The sequence below is a fragment of the Periplaneta americana genome, chromosome 7 (assembly GCF_040183065.1).
Source record: "Periplaneta americana isolate PAMFEO1 chromosome 7, P.americana_PAMFEO1_priV1, whole genome shotgun sequence".
In the NCBI taxonomy this organism is placed as follows: domain Eukaryota; kingdom Metazoa; phylum Arthropoda; class Insecta; order Blattodea; family Blattidae; genus Periplaneta; species Periplaneta americana.
This window is the reverse complement of record NC_091123.1, coordinates 15491395-15507771: the sequence shown is the minus strand read 5'-3', so window position 1 is coordinate 15507771 and position 16377 is coordinate 15491395. Positions and strand designations below refer to the sequence as shown.

The 16377-nt window shown below is 36.6% G+C and overlaps 1 non-coding gene across 1 annotated transcript; it reads right to left on the bottom strand.

Moving 5' to 3' along the window:
* Nucleotides 1–6884: 6884 nt before the first annotated feature.
* Nucleotides 6885–6957, bottom strand: TRNAY-GUA (transfer RNA tyrosine (anticodon GUA)). Its single transcript has one exon. It is a non-coding gene; the product is annotated as a tRNA-Tyr (tRNA).
* Between the last annotated feature and the right edge of the window lie 9420 nt (nucleotides 6958–16377).

Genomic DNA, 16377 nt, shown 5'->3' with positions numbered 1-16377 from the left:
TTTGTGTCGTGGAATATTGCCGTACGCAACCGATGATAACAAATACCCTGCGTACGACTTGACCGCGCAAAACACAGTTCGAAAAAGGTTATGGTAACACACAGATCGTACAGACCGCCATCTGTTGCTACGACGTTCAAATTATACCATACCCGTTGTCAAGTTCAGATTGAACGCCTTGATTAATAGGCAACTTCTCTGACATAAAAGCTGAAACTCGCTTCAAATCGCAGATTCACAACAGTGACGTCATGACACACTTTGAAATGAACACCCAGTAAAAAGCCGTGACGTGTCATACAGGACCGAGGATTGACAGGATCATTGTGCTGTTGTTGCACGGAGGCACTCAAGCCAGAGGGGAGAGCTCTAGTACGGCTATAAAAACCATAACTGGCATTCAGTCTTAACAATCTTACACAAGAGAAGAGTTGCTTCGCTACAGCCCTTTTAATCTTAACAGAAATCCCCAAACAGCCCTGCGAAAGATTCAATCATGCTTAGTCACAAGTCGGGCTTTCAGTCCCCCCCCCACCTCCAAATTTACGAAGCGCATTGTTATAATCCCAATGACAGCACCTCCGCAGAAGTCGTAAAGTACATTTCATGAAATGCCCCAGCGATAACTTACTGTGCATCAAGCACAGGCCGGGTTACTGCGATGCCGTGGGAGGACCGGAACTGGATGGGGTGTGACGTTCTCGACGTACCACAAGGATGCTTTCAAGTACGACATTCCCAGATAATGCAGCTTGGCTTACATTTTCTTTCAGCTTTATTCGTAGCCCTCGTTTTGTGATTGCTTCACTTGCGGAAAAATATATATTGTACTTCGCTCGGAGTAAAAACCAGGGGTGGGGGCTGAATGCAGAAGGCCACACAAGTTACTGCTGTTTCCTTCGTTATGCGCAGAGGTAAACACCACACTGTTTTCGCTGTAAGAAAAATCCTAATGTAAACATAAGCACGCTGCTGTCATACCCGTGATTGGCTCCTAGTCGAAACACTCACATGACGCAGGAAAATATAGTTCGTATTTGGAAACCATAATCTTGTATTATTTGAAAATAAAAAATTGAATTCTACTTGTTAAATACGATGGAACATATAACTTCGCTCATATGTAAAATGCTATGTAAAAGAAAAACTATGTTTATATATTATTATGTACAATGAACGCGGATGAATACCAACAGTAACACCGCGGTAGTCTGTTCTTGTGAAAAGCTGGCGTCAGATGAGCTCGTAGTTGTCATAGTATGGCTTCTGTATCCTCGGTGTGTGTGGTTATTAATCATAAGAGTGGAAACTCTCTCAAAAGCGGAAAAACAAATAGTCTTAAAGGTTATGTAATAATTTAATTATAAAGTAAACGTAAGTAAAGTAAGCAAACAACTGCATAGTAGTGACGTTAGGCCTACTTGATGAGTAACGGGAATTGTTTAACAAGAAACAGAATGTACAACAGTAGGCGGGAACATGTACTGAGAGTCTATGGCGCCAAACAGTGGCCAATGAAGCCTCACTTCAGTCACGTGCTATTGTTTACATTAGGATTTTTCTTACAGCGAAAAGATTATAGTTGCCAGTTCTGTAACGGCTTGGAGTACAGTGTAGTAACAATATCAGATTTGAAAGAAGGTGCAATTTAGTAACCTCTGATCACGAATTACGATTAAACGCTCAATTATTCTTCAATAGCCTCACTTGGCGCGTACGGCGTTCTTGCCAATGTCATTCTGCCTGCCCACCGCGCGAGATCTGTTTGTGGCGGGACATGAAAATAATCGTAGTTTAGTTTCAAGTGTTTCCAGCTAGAAGAAGAATAATTTATGAGGGTAAACAGTGATTGGTGATGTCGTACAATGTACGGTCCGTGCTTTAAATCCCAAAAACACTTTAATTTCTACCGAATAGAAGAAAATAAAGAGGAAGCGCTTCACTGCATGAACGCTATAGCTGTTTTCGAAACTGTCATAAATGATTCTTATACATTCAATTTTTTTAATTAGCTCCTATAATAATACGTAAGTGACTCTAACTATACAATAATGCTATTGACTACTTACAGTATATTTGAGAGCGGCAAAGTGCAAATGATCAGAATACAAATGGTACGGAAAACCAGAGAATAGTAATGAATACTACTGTAACTAATAAAATCTACGTAGGCCTACAAGAATATAATCTTACACGAGAAAAACGAACAATGTCACATTTCTATTAAAGGTGAGGTAATGATCTATTTCGGTATATTACTGCTAAATTTATTGGTGTTTCTATTTGAAATGAAGGAAATTACGAGTGTATCCGTGGTTTTAATTCCACTTTACCATTTTTGGTAAAAATAACACTAAAGTTTGTAGTAATACAGTGAATTAGATAACGACATCACCCTTAACAGAATTGTGACATTGTTCGTTTTTCACGTGTACCCTTCTCTGTGTTATTCTAAACTTATCGTAAGCAATCAATAGTAAAATATAGTGACGTACAGCAAATGTTGAAATACTCATTTATAAATACACTCCATTTTATTTGGGAATTATTATTTATGTTTCTGATAGAAAACAGTTCATTTGAAAGAGTATTTCAGTGTAAGATATGTCCTAATGAGCAGATTAGTAACTTCTTTCGAGCCAATTAAACTTATTATTGTTTTATTTAGAGTCACAGTAACTCTTCATAATGCGGATCTGAAACCGCCAAGCTTTTAACCCTCCATCCTTGTGCTTATAAATCTCTAGAATTAGTACAGCCTATGTGAAAATAAATCCTTTATTCACTTCAGTGTTCATAATTTAGTTCAGTTTTAAATGAGAGAATTAAAATTTCGATTTTTTTAATCGTTCTTAAACACTGTAATTAATTACTTTCTAAAAACTACTACATGTGAAATAGACGATGAACTAAAGCAATTTTAGCTACTGTCAATGTTACTAGATATTAATAGTTCTAATGAGTGTTAAGCCTATATGAAATTGAAAGTAAATATATAGCTCATAAATAGAATGTTAGATGTTATTGAAGAGTTCTGTTATTTTTTAAATAACCTTAGGCCACAGACATATATTTTCAGGAGATACAAAACACTATCTGGCATGGGTATTATTGAAACTTCGAGTATGAAATTCATCATGCTATTTCTTAAGGTGTTATAGAAACTTTGGAAAAGATAATGGTACATTTATAACTTAAATTGCCTCATAGAAATACATGTGTAAATGTAGGTAACTGTGGACAATGGTTGTTTTAAGAAAAAATGAATCGCTGTTTGTTAAAAGGGCGGAAGTAACATTTTTTTCACAATTCATTTTTGATTGAAATGTTTTCTCTTACCATAGACATCAATTTATGTTAAAATAACTCTAAAAAAAACAGTACAAATGGTTAAAATTCAACATAACATTTTATAATTTATGCTAAAAGGATGGATATTCTGGAAAATTTCTTGTCTATCCTTTAAAATTTGTGCCTGGATATTCTGGACAGTTTCTTGTCTATCCTTTAAAATTTGTGCCTGGACATTCTGGACAGTTTCTTGTCTATCCTTTAAAATTTGTGCCTGGATGTTCTGGACAGTTTCTTGTCTATCCTTTAAAAATTGTGCCTGGATATTCTGGCAGTTTCTTATCTATCCTTTAAAATTTGTGCCTGGATATTCTGACAGTTTCTTGTCTATCCTTTAAAATTTGCGCCTGGACATTCTGGACAGTTTCTTGTCTATCCTTTAAAATTTGTGCCTGGATATTCTGGACACTTTCTTGTCTATCCGTTAAAATTTGTGCCTGGATATTCTGACAGTTTCTTGTCTATCCTTTAAAATTTGTGCCTGGATGTTCTGGGCAGTTTCTTGTCTATCCTTTAAAAATTGTGCCTGGATATTCTGACAGTTTCTTATCTATCCTTTAAAATTTGTGCCTGGATATTCTGGACAGTTTCTTGTCTATCCTTTAAAATTTGTGCCTGGATATTCTGGACAGTTTCTTGTCTATCCTTTAAAAATTGTACCTGGATATTCTGGACAGTTTCTTGTCTATCCTTAAAATTTGTGCTTGGATATTCTGGACAGTTTCTTGTCTATCCTTTAAAATTTGTGGCTGAAGTGTGCCTCTCCTTTAATCTTCTATTTCTTTATTATATCCTGCTCCTCTCCTTTCGTTGCTTACGTTCCTTCCATGGAGTTACTTCTGTACCTAAAGATGACTCCATAACTAATATAATTCACGTGCTAAAGTATTTTTCTCTGATGCCGCGTACATAAGAAGCAGTATATTACAGTTTAAAATTGTATGGATAAATGTTTCAAGATTATATGAATGGAATATTTGTAAATGCTTCCATCGTTCTGGACAATGGCTATTTTCATTTTTAAAAAGTCTTTGGACTATAGTTATTTTCTGAAAACCACTGAAAATTTCCACTTCTATAACATAGGACTAACACACTGCAGTAGATTGACAGAGTACTGTCGCCGCTGGCTGCACTAACTCATCTAACAGTCCTTGTTCATGTCCACACAGCTGGCAGCTCCCGAACGCAAAATCGTCACATGACAGCAGTGTTGCCATAACTTTTTATCCAACCTATGTATAACATAATTCAGTAGATGGCCACTACAATACTCTCATCATATGCTCAATATTTCACATTTGCATTTCTTTGACTATAGTTCTTTTTTAAACACTTCAGTCGTTAAATTTATCTTCGGATTCATCTCATTGTGGAAATCGAAATGGTTCAGTTGTTAAATTTCTGTTGTGTCAAATTCTTTATACAATATTGAAACGATTTAATTATTAAAATTGTCTTCGACAGCTATATTATTAATACGTAAGAGATGTAATAGTATTGAATTTTGAATTTCTGAAGTGATACAATTGTTTAATTTATCATGAGTGTCAATTTAATGATTTCATTATTTGTTGAATTCGCCTATAGTTTCATCTTACGGAAATCGAAATGGTTCAGTTTTTTTATTTATCTTGTGTCATTCTAATTTCACGAAGATTAAACGATTTAATTGTTGAATTTCTCTTCAACTCAATCAGCTGAAGTGATATAATTATTGAATTTGTAATCAGTGTCAGTTTTATTGTGCCAAGAGAAAGTCATTTAATTGTTGAAATTGCTTCAGTGTCATTTTTAGTATGATAAAAAAATTCAATGGTTGAATTTTTCTTCGGTGTCAACATTGTTATAAAGTGTAAAATAACTTAATAATTATTCAATATTTTAGTTTCGTTTGATAATTAATACTCTGTGAAAAACCAATGAAATTATGTATCCCGGACCGAACGGAAACTGATTTCCATTTAGAAAATATTAACAACAGTAGTCTCACTAGAGGTTTTTATTTATCTAGAGAAAATCAAAATTCGAGTGGGATTTAATTGTCTATTACACGATTAGAAGAAAGTATATAAAGATTAGAAGAAATAGTACTCTCTAATTCAATAAAATATTAATGGACTTATTAATATTATATTTCACTAATGTTAGCTTCACCAAAACGTTTGAACGGAGCCGCCATTTTCAGTCGACTATCTATGCGGGAAACAAATGACGATCGCAAAGCATGTTTTATAGTTCCGTAAAGAATTTGTAGTTTTAAATACTGGCAAAAAAGAACAAATGCTAGGGAAGTGATAAAATTGTGCGATAAGCAGCCGTGATTGATTGAAAAACGTGCTTTCGTATCGTTTTATTGGTCAAAAGTAGTATGACGTAGTAAAAGTGTAATATCTATTAATATGTAGTAGAGTGTGCAGCAGAACTACTGTCAATAAAACCATATACTGTATAGCTCGCAAAAGATTTATTGTGGAATAACATTTCCATCTGATGATTTCGGAAGTTTTCCCAGCATAGTTTCCTTCGGAACGAAAGTGAACTTTAGAATTAGGGCACTGCAGACAATATTTACAAGCCCTAACTCTCCCACGTCAAAATTTAATTTGTAACTTGTTATCCTCGATTATCTTCCTAACACGGGGGGGAGAGGGGAAGTGAATTCAGCGTTACAGGTGCTCCAACAAAAAAAAAATATATATATTTTTTTTCACATTCACAGAATAATAGAGAAACTAAAAATGTCATCATGTCACAAATTTAGTAGTGTTAGAATCGAATGGATCATTGTTTCGAATATAATGTTGTTTAAATACCAGGCTACCTCTGATTTAGGTTCTGGCTGATATACAGACTGTTTCCGGGCTAGTGTTACAAACTTTCAGGGATGACGGGGAAGGACACATATATCAATTTGAGATAAGGAACCCTGGTCCGGAAATGACTGAGTCAAAAGTTATAAGCAAAAATAGTTGTGTGGAAATGAAATAATTTTATTCATCTGTACACCTTATTTATGTGTATTTATCTGTACATCTTACACATACTGTATTCATCTGACTTTGTTTACGTTGTCTACTTACAGTATTCCGTTCAGTGCGCTGTCTGAGGGAGGGGATAGGAAACTACACTAAAGCAATGCAGATAGCGTAATGTGTAACGGACATGATCGGTCCTGATATGCACGTCTGTAGACAGCAGCGTATGTATACAAGATGCAGTGTTCAGTCGATCAGTCCTAGTGAAATGGAGGAGTACACGAGAGCGGAATAAGCAGACCTGATTTCGAATACGGATGAGCCAATGGGAACAGTAGACAAGCTCACAGATTGTATCGGGGCCGAGTACCCACGTAGGAAACATCCGGCCCATACCATCTTTCCACGACTGTTCCAAAGGTTAAGGGAAGGAGGGCACGTGATGCGAAATTACAATTCCATTTCAACACAACTATTTTTATTATAGATTTATTAATTTGTCCTATAGAATAATATCTTTAATATTGACAACTAATATTTGAGGAGAAAACTTCGCTTCGGCGCCGGGGATCGAACCCGGGTCCTTGGTTCTACGTACCAAGCGCTCTGACCACTGAGCTACGCCGAATTCAATCCACAGCACCGGACCGAACCCTCCTCCTTCAATGTTTCCCTTTGTGGCCTGACTCCAAGTTAGGCATACATCCCGGCCAAACAAGTCACTCAGCTGAGTGCGCTCCTAGTATAATGGCAGTTGACATTGGACATATATGTCAACATATATGCCTAACTTGGAGTCAGGCCACAAAGGGAAACATTGAAGGAGGAGGGTTCGATCCGGTGCTGTGGATTGAATTCGGCGTAGCTCAGTGGTCAGAGCGCTTGGTACGTAGAACCAAGGACCCGGGTTCGATCCCCGGCGCCGGAGCGAATTTTTCTCCTCAAATATTAATTAACAACTATTTTTGCTTATAACTTTCGACTCAGTCATTTCCGGACCAGGGTTCCTTATCTCAAATTGATACAAGTGCCCTTCCCCATCATCCCTGAAAGTTTGTAACACCAGCCCGGAAACACCCTGTATTTATCTATTATCAGGCAGTACATCTCACTTGACAATATTTGTCAGAGTAAGAACAATTGTTTGTATGCATCTGAAGTCTGATTAGTGAAATACTGTATGCAGCTAATCGGCGATGTATGCATTGGAGGGAGAAAGGAATTGATTGAAATTGCAGCTAGAGTCAATTCTGCAGAAGTCTCTATATTATTTCCGCTGTCTGAAAGGCTTTGATTTGTAGTTGTAAACTGCTGGAAAATTATGTAGTAATATGAAATTTTATTAGTGAGAAGATGTGACGATAAAATAGTACCATCAGGGAGGTAATAACTCAGTTTATTTTGCTCTATCCCCTATCATTGGCGTAATAAACAGTTTACTCACAGTCATTTCGAATTATATTCGCTTATTAAAAATATGAGCAATTACAGCACAGCCATTCTGCTCACATTACATCAAATATTTCGTATTACGAAAAGTAAATATCAATGCGTCATTCATCTGTAAAGATTCTAACAACAAATGTAAAGGAGCTGGGTTCGACTCTAAGTTTTTTTTTTATTTTATTGGGTTATTTTACGACGCTGTATCAACATCTAGGTTATTTAGCGTCTGAATGATATGAAGGTGATAATGCCGGTGAAATGAGTCCGGGGTCCAGCACCGAAAGTTACCCAGCATTTGCTCGTATTGGGTTGAAGGAAAACCCCGGAAAAAGCCTCAACCAGGTAACTTGCTCCGACCGGGATTCGAACCCGGGCCACCTGGTTTCGCAATCAGACGCGCTGACCGTTACTCCACAGGTGTGGACTTCGACTCTAAGTAGGGAATTGAAAATTTGTTTACCTTTCTTAGAAACTGCATGTATGCTCTTTCTTTCTTGAATGTTGTACGTTGGCATCAATTTTTGTCTTATACTTTCCCGACCATACAGTAGCTCGAAGTACCGCTGTATGCGAGTTACAGTTTCATATGGAAGAAAGTCATTGTCATCAACTCTCTTTGGTAAAGAGTAGTCTAGTTGGTGCAAGAAACATTTGTGTTTCGAATATATATGTGTGTATATTTTATATACAGACACAGGGTGTCCCATTTATCTTGTGCACCAATTATAACTTTTGTGTTTGGATAGGTATTGGAATTTTTGTTTTTGAGCGTTATGTTAGAACGAGGGGCTAACTTGAGTGTGGAGATACACAAGATACACGTGACGTTATCAATTTTTCAAATAGCACTACATACTTTGATTACACAAATTAAGACGAGTCCAAAAATGTATCACAATGTCAACTCCTTAATCATTAACAACAAAACGAAACAAAAACTTCCAATGTGATAATGTTATGCTTTGAAAGTCACAAAAGATGTTCCAAATGGTGACCATTCACATTAATGCACATTCGAAGGCGTTCCGCGAAAGACCGTACGACTGCAGGTATGTTGCTGGCTGAAGGACACACAAGCCTGTCGAATGTGTTACTGCATGTCGTCTGGTGTTGTCAGAATGTTCTGGTACACACTGTCCTTTACAGTTCCCCACAGGAAGAAGTCGAGTGGCGACAGGTCCGGAGAACGTGCAAGCTACTGTACGTGGATTGTGGCGTCGACAGGAGTTGTGGTTTGTTTACATGTTAAGACAGCAAACACACAACACACGACGTGTACGGACGTCAGTCGTCTTTAGTTTTGTGTAAGATGAATGGGGCACCATAACAAACGGCGCATTCTGATGGCATTCATTTTGCATTTTATTGTTGTTATTGATTGGGCACAGCTGACGATCAATTTCAATCAGCGCTATGCCCTGTACATTCAAAAACTTTATCATTGACCGCACTTCATACGCGGCGGGAGCTGGAATAGGAACGTCCATCTTCAACCAATGCAACGAAGCTACTGATAGCACTCGGGAAGTTCCGCTAGCGCATGCGCCATGCCAGGACATTACTCTATCACGTACACGCAATCGCTTCGCGCAACATATGGTTTGCTAGCTGTGGGACGAGTGGGAAAGTTAGGCCTACTTCACGGACGCGCCTCAATGTTAATTGAATTATCAATATTTATTAGTATATGAAAACAAAGAAGAAGAAGAACAACAACAGAGACGGAATTTTGTTCATTTTTTGGTGAAAATAAGTCCACTAAGCCACAGTTGCGCTTTTGTTAAAACGGCGAGAACAAGAAAATACTACACCGGAGGTCTCCAAAAAGCGTGTCGTCATTCGTGCTCTCGATGCTGCCCGCCGAACACAGTGTGCTGTAAGGCTAGAGAAGGGGGAGAGACTCGTACCTCAACAGATCGAGGCGATCAGTGAGGGATCGTGGCAACGGTCTGCTTATGTTTACAAATAATAACATCAAAAGAATAAGAAATACCATACGTTTGTATATTATTTTAACATACTATGAAGCTGGAGCCCCGTCTGTTGCTATTGAAACAAGTCATTGCAAATTCAATCTCTTCTGTTCTATGGTGCCTTTCAGTGCCTAGAAAAGATCTTCTCCAGTTGTATTTTGTAATTAAATCTAGAAGACATTCAGACAGAGTAAAATGTTCATTAACTCCTCGGATGAAAATGGCTAGGTGAGCTTTGTCATTTCTATCTGTGCTTCGTCCAATGCAAGTGAGTAAGCTACAAACTGGTTAATTGTGGTTTCTGCTTCAGATTAAATTACATACAATCTTGAAATTCCTTCTGTGAACTGTAATTGGAAACAATTTAATTTACATAAACTTTTACTTTGTTCTGGACACAGTATTGTAGTAACGTCCTGTATGCACGATTTTACAAATGATGCTTCTGTAAAGGGCTTCATTGATTTTCCAATATTCCAAGTTAGATCATAGCTAGCAAGAAGCTTTTTTTGTTTAACACTGAGGACACGTGTGTGATTTGTGTTTGTATTTTCTTGTTTTATATTTATCAAAATATTTGTAGGCCTATGCATTTCACCTAAAGTTAAACGAAAAACTATATTTTTGTCAAGCGGAACTGAGTAATGTACTGATTATTATGTATAACCAACAGTTATACAGATAGCCCCAAAATAAATTATTTTCACATGTCCAACATGCCTGTAATTGTATGATATTCTTTGTGAAGAGTCGAGTATTGTCGTCGCATGTCGAATTTTAACACATCCTTAAGAATTTTCGAACAAATTAAGCATTTCACATTCTCCCCACTAACACAAAAAAAAATTCACTTCCTATTTATCCTTGATTGTACTACGTCCATGATTAGAAGACACTGTGAAACGGTGGAACACTCCGACCAATACAGTGATAATGGTAGTCCGCCACTGCTCTTCGTTTGCGCATAAACATTGAGTACAGTACAGGTGGGGATGGGTGAGGTGGAGCGCGCTCATTACGTACTGGCTTCGGTTCCGTTCAGGGGCTTACTCGCGAGTACGCTTTTGGAGACGTCTGTACTACCCATTACTCATGACGTACATGATGTTCAGTGGCTTTTTACACAGACATCAGATAGTGTGTGATGCAATGGGAGAGCATAAATTATAATAAACCATTTCATGGTAAATTCGGTGTCCTGATATGCTAAATCAAAAATGGTCATGTCAACAGAAAAATATTCCGGGAATCCCGAAATTTGATTTGAAATGACCCCTCCGTTGAAAATGAGGGCTTTAAATACTTGATAACGGCATCCATCACGTATGACAGTCCACCATTATTAGTGTTGCATGGTACATTAAGGGAGCCTAACTCTATTAAAGGAAAACGAGTTGACAGCTGCAAAATATCCACACGTCCAGAGTGTTTTGATAATTAGCAATCCTTTATTTAACGCTCATTTTCAACTACTACGAACGCTAGTTATAGATTGTTGTTTCGATATGCGACTTATAGTAATCTCTGTCAGTAGTAAATCTGATCAAATAGGAAAGAAAAAGTTTCGTGAAATGAATCAGCGAGAAGTTTACATTCCAGTGTTTGCAATGATTCTAGGACTTTACAGACAACCTTGTAGGTCATTACGAAAATATTTTTATTTGTTTATAACAATAACAATAATAATAATAATAATAATAATAATAATTAGTTCATTGCTGTGGAGTTACGGTTAACATTCCTGATAGTAAAGAGCAGATCTGGAGAAGTTATTGGTTGAGGTTATTTACTGGGTTTTCCCTCAACCAAATAAGAGCAAATGCTGGGTAACGTTTGGCGCCGGATCCTGGACTAATTTCATTGCCATTATTACCTTCATTTTACTGAGACGCTAGATGATTATGATGTCGTGTTGCTTCTGGCACCAAATTGTTTTCTTATCGCATTTCTGTTGAGACAGTTTATGTTGTGCACGTGTCTAACTGCACACAAAGTAAGGTTGGATGGCTTGCAGATCGGATGGCTACTACGTTAGACTCGTACTCAAACTCATCAGGATTTTCTGACACCACCATTATAATAGTTAAGGCTGGTTCACAATAAACCGGGAACAAAAACGAGAACGGAAATATTATTAAAATAAATACATTCATTTTAACATTATTTCCGTTCTCGAATTGTTGTCGTTTCCGTTTTCGGTTTATTGTGAACTAGCCTTTATCTTATATACATTCTCTTTGCCTGCTATATCTAATTATACATGATTCCACACCCAACTACCTTGCCTCTCGGTTTACTCTCCTAGCTTCGCATCATAATCGTAATACACGTTCACAGCACAATCTGTTGCTATCAATACCACGTCATCAGACATCTCTGTACTCAAGTTCTTTCTCAATAGCCATGGAATTCGCTGCCGCTGGAAATCAGGGGTAGTCTTAGGCCCGATTGTATAAACCATTTAATCTTAGATCAGAGCTTAAATTGATCCTTGTTTCAGCTGAACTTGGAATTTTGTGTTGTATAAAGTCTGCTCTGAGATTAATTTGTCTCAAACTAAAGTCAACTTTGACTGAAGAAATTTCTCCGATTAACTTAGATGATCCAAGTTCAGTTATTTCTTTTCTGTTTGAAATATAAGAGTGACAGATTGTGCAAATAAAATATTCATTATTATTAATATTAATAGATATGACAGGTACATTTATATATATTTCTTTCAATTTCTTGCCTTAATACACAATCAATCTTATATTTTATAAGGCTGTATCGTGTTCAGCAGTATCAAATAACATAACCTATAATTATAGTATGTTTATAACAACCATTAATTATTAATGGATATGATAGGTACATTCATAAATTTTCAATTAATTGTATTACTAAACGAAAATTGTCGTTTTATAAAGCTTTATTATGTTTAGCAGTATCAAACACCATAACATGATAACTCGGAGAACAGTCAACCTTCTTCTTATTGTCCGCCATTATTTACATTGCACAAAAAACCAGTGTCTCCAACAGAGTGTACGGAAAGTCGCCAAAAAGTAGTTGTAAAGTCGCTAGATTTCTCATTATCAACAAAGAAAGATTACATTTTTTCACTATGGGGTGCTAAAAAGGTCACTAAATCCCTATTTAAGCAATATAAAAGTTAAAGGAAATTGTTGTTGAAAAAGAGTTAAAGTCGCTAGATTGGCAACACTGAATAAACCTGTATAACATGGTCCGCGCATCACGTATTTCACCTGTTTATGCGATGTTGCCAAATCCTTTTCACGTGAACTTAGATTGCATTTGAACCAAGGTAATTTGATCGCAGAAAAGTTTTATACATTAGAAGAAGTGTCTGAACTCGGTTCACTTTTCGATCTTCGATCAAAGTTGATCTTTAGTCAGGGATTTTTATACAATTGGGCCTTAAAGTCTGTGTGATGAATCTTGTCTCACTGTGAAGAGAGAGAGAAAGGAGATATTTCTTACCTTGTCTGTGTTGTTATTGCGATGGGGGGAGTGAAGCGATGCCAGTGGCGGAAGGGACTAGTTGATAAATGCTGTAGCGCAAAATAAAGTAACAAAATATCTCTCTTCGTACTGTGTAGTTCCGTCACTGACCTTGTCTTTCAAGAAACTGAGTTCCGGCAGCCTGTACAATAACAAGATTTTGAAAGGTATCCTGAAAATTTACAACCCTCCTATAATCTTCACCCTCATTTGAAGGGACTTGGTTTTATTGCTACTGAGACAACATAAACCTTACCAGGTATAGTCCTCAGTCGTTTAAAAATAAGGTTGTTTAGACATATTTTAAATGCACAGAATTAGATTTTTGGAGGTATAATTTTTATTATTTTTATTATTTTTATTGGTATAATGATAATAATAATAATAATAATAATAATAATAATAATATTTTTCGTATTCCTATGAAGGACATCACAAACTCTTCTATATTAAAAATTTTAAATCTTCCTCGCCGGTCTCGAAATGTATTAAAAATGCTAACTTACATATAGGCGATTTCGAGCCATTCAATGTAAGGTAATTCCGGGAGAGATGCCCCACGGGGAGAGTCGCCCCACCCTCACTTTCTCCTTATCTCAAAATCTCTAAGGAATCGACCTTGGGACCATTTGTTTAATTCGTATACCACCCTCGAAGGCAAGCAGTGCAATCTTTGTGACGGTTTTTTTTGTGTGTGAAAAGTGAATAGGAAAAGAAATGCTGTTTTTCCTAGGCTTTGTTGTAATATTTATAATTTTTCAAAATTCGTAATTGGGATAATGGCTATGTATATGTTGCTTAATCCAATATATTTGACAAGTACATGCATTGTACTCCATTCTAAACAAAAAAATAAGTAATTGTCCATTACGGTTACCCTTAAATACATAAGGCGTAATGGTCATGCTAAAGGGAGAGATGCCCCACCTGTTTGAGGGAGAGACGCCCCATGTACTTAAGACTGATATTACGGTACATAACTAATTATTATTAGTGTCCTTGCTGAATTTATTGGAATTTTAATTGAATTATTATATTAGAATAGAATTATTGTATATTAGAGGCCAATAATTGTAAAGGGTGACCAAAACTTGCTAGAGGATCACATATTTTCAAGAGGTGTTCAAAGTTGAAATCCATGAACATTTTAAGGAATACCGGTATTCTAAATTTGTTGGAGCGACATTTTCAATAGGTGCCCAAAGTTGACGGCCTTCCAAATTTTAAGGGATGTCCAAAGTTGTGTTTGAAAGACACATTTCACGACCAAACGTTAGTCAATGCAATCCCAGAGATTTCTCCGATCTTACTGTAACTTTTTGGGGAATTGGGAATTAATGAAGCATCGCATTGTTATGGAATTATTTAGAGAACAATCAACCGACTGAAATCTAGTGGAGTCTTCAAGAAACATCCAATGGCTGCAATTCTTCCTAGAGCGAAACCTTGAGTTACCTGTCAGGCAGTCAGAAGGATCATCCATCTCTCTGAAGAGGTCAAGGTATGTCGAGACAAGCAGTATTTTGACCTACTGGAAACAACTCTATGTGAAGGCAATTTGTAGAAAAACCACATAAAATAGAGGAAAGTGGCATCCAACTAAACAAATTTAGAAGGAAAAGTGGTTGAGAAAAAGTGATCCAAAAATGTTCAAGTCTTAACTTCAAGCGAAAAAGGTGGAAGTGATTCTGTCATAACATGTTGCAATTCCGAGGGAACATTTCTTTCACCGGCAATGTTTGAGAGGAAAAATGGAAGATTTTTTACGGATTCCTATGTTCCATCAGAATTATTTATGAAGCGATTGAAGGAAAATTTTACTCCAAGAAAGAATCCTGGCATAATTCTCTTAATTTTGGATGAACATTCAGTACATTTACATAACATAAAATGCTAGAATGAGGATAATGAATCACAATTGTTTGCCTACCAACCTATGCAACTCAGGCACTTCAATCTCTTGATCGCTAACATTTTAAGTCTCTCAAGCATTATTTCAAGAAGAGAATCACAGCAATGGATAGCTTATAAAAAGCAAGCCTGACTATCCATCTAGAAAGCTGCGTTGGTAGTAATAGAGAGGTCATTTGGATTTCGAGCCAGAGGTTTCTATCCTTTCAATCCAGATGCAGTTCCTGAGCACCTCTTCAGTATTTATGATGCATCAATCAACAACACAGCTGTAAAAATTCCTTTCTGTGCCTCTTCAGGAAATTTCAAAGAAGAGAAAACTTTATCGGCTACAAGTTCTAATGATAACGGGATAAGAAGTTATAATTGCGGCTCAAGTGCCACAATGGAAAATTCAGCGACAGCGACTCCTTTCAAATCCCTTCATGAAATAAACTATGTGCCAGTAATATCTTTTGCTGTGAAGAAAAGAAAGCGATCGGTAGAACGCGTTACAGGTGGAGATAAAAATGGAAATACCATCTTTGAAAGCCTCCCAGTTCCAAAAAGCTCAAAGTCAAATTCTTCAAAATCTAGTAGATATAGAAGACACTTTTGGAGAAAATATTAAGCGAGTGTCGTCAAATGAAACAAAGTAGATAGTTCCTACTTTGTTGAGTGCCTTGAACATTTTATCAAATGAAGGAAGTTTTTGATTGGATTCAGTGACTTTTCTGCAAGAAGTTCCATAACATGTGGGCTAAGTGCCATATGTGTGGTCGCACTGAAAAACGAGTTCAGAAAATGAACTTATTGCAAAAATAAAATAAGCAACATTATTTAGAGTGTTATTTATCAAATTAATAGTGTAATTTGGGAATTACCACAGAGGGGCATCTCTCCCCTATATGTGTGTATATTGCAGTGATATCGTATCTGATTAATTTTTATTTTACCACTTATTGTGTACGAATTATCGATTGTTTCATATTTTACATAAAACTTTAATGTATTTCACTTGCTATAACACATGAATAAAATATCTGCTTTGGTTTGTTTAATTTTTAAACGATAAAAACTTTAAGTGGGGCAACTCTCCCGGAATTACCTTATAGAAGTATTAGAACATGGCAATGTCTTTGCTAATATTATTTGCATAATCCTTATACACAAATTGGTAATACTTACGGTGCAAAATAAACTGTTTCTTGTCAGATTGCCAGGCAAAAGGTGTG